The following is a 238-nucleotide window of genomic DNA, read 5'->3' on the forward strand; positions in this document are numbered from 1 at the left end:
AGGGCGCGCACCCCTGGGCCGGGGCGCCCGGGGGCGGGGAAACGTGCGGAGTGGGAGGTGAGGGAACGAGAGGGCGGTGGAGCCGGAGAGTGTGTCCTAGGGCACCGGGTTTCCAGAGGGCATCAGCCGGACAGCTTCACGTCCAGTCCGGTGCCCGCCGCCGCCTTCGCCCCGCCGCCGGCCTGGCCTCCTAGCTGCCCGGACCCCAGCCGGGCCCCCAGTGGTGCGGGCGCCCCGG

Source organism: Desmodus rotundus, chromosome 6, assembly GCF_022682495.2.
Source record: "Desmodus rotundus isolate HL8 chromosome 6, HLdesRot8A.1, whole genome shotgun sequence".
NCBI lineage: Eukaryota > Metazoa > Chordata > Mammalia > Chiroptera > Phyllostomidae > Desmodus > Desmodus rotundus.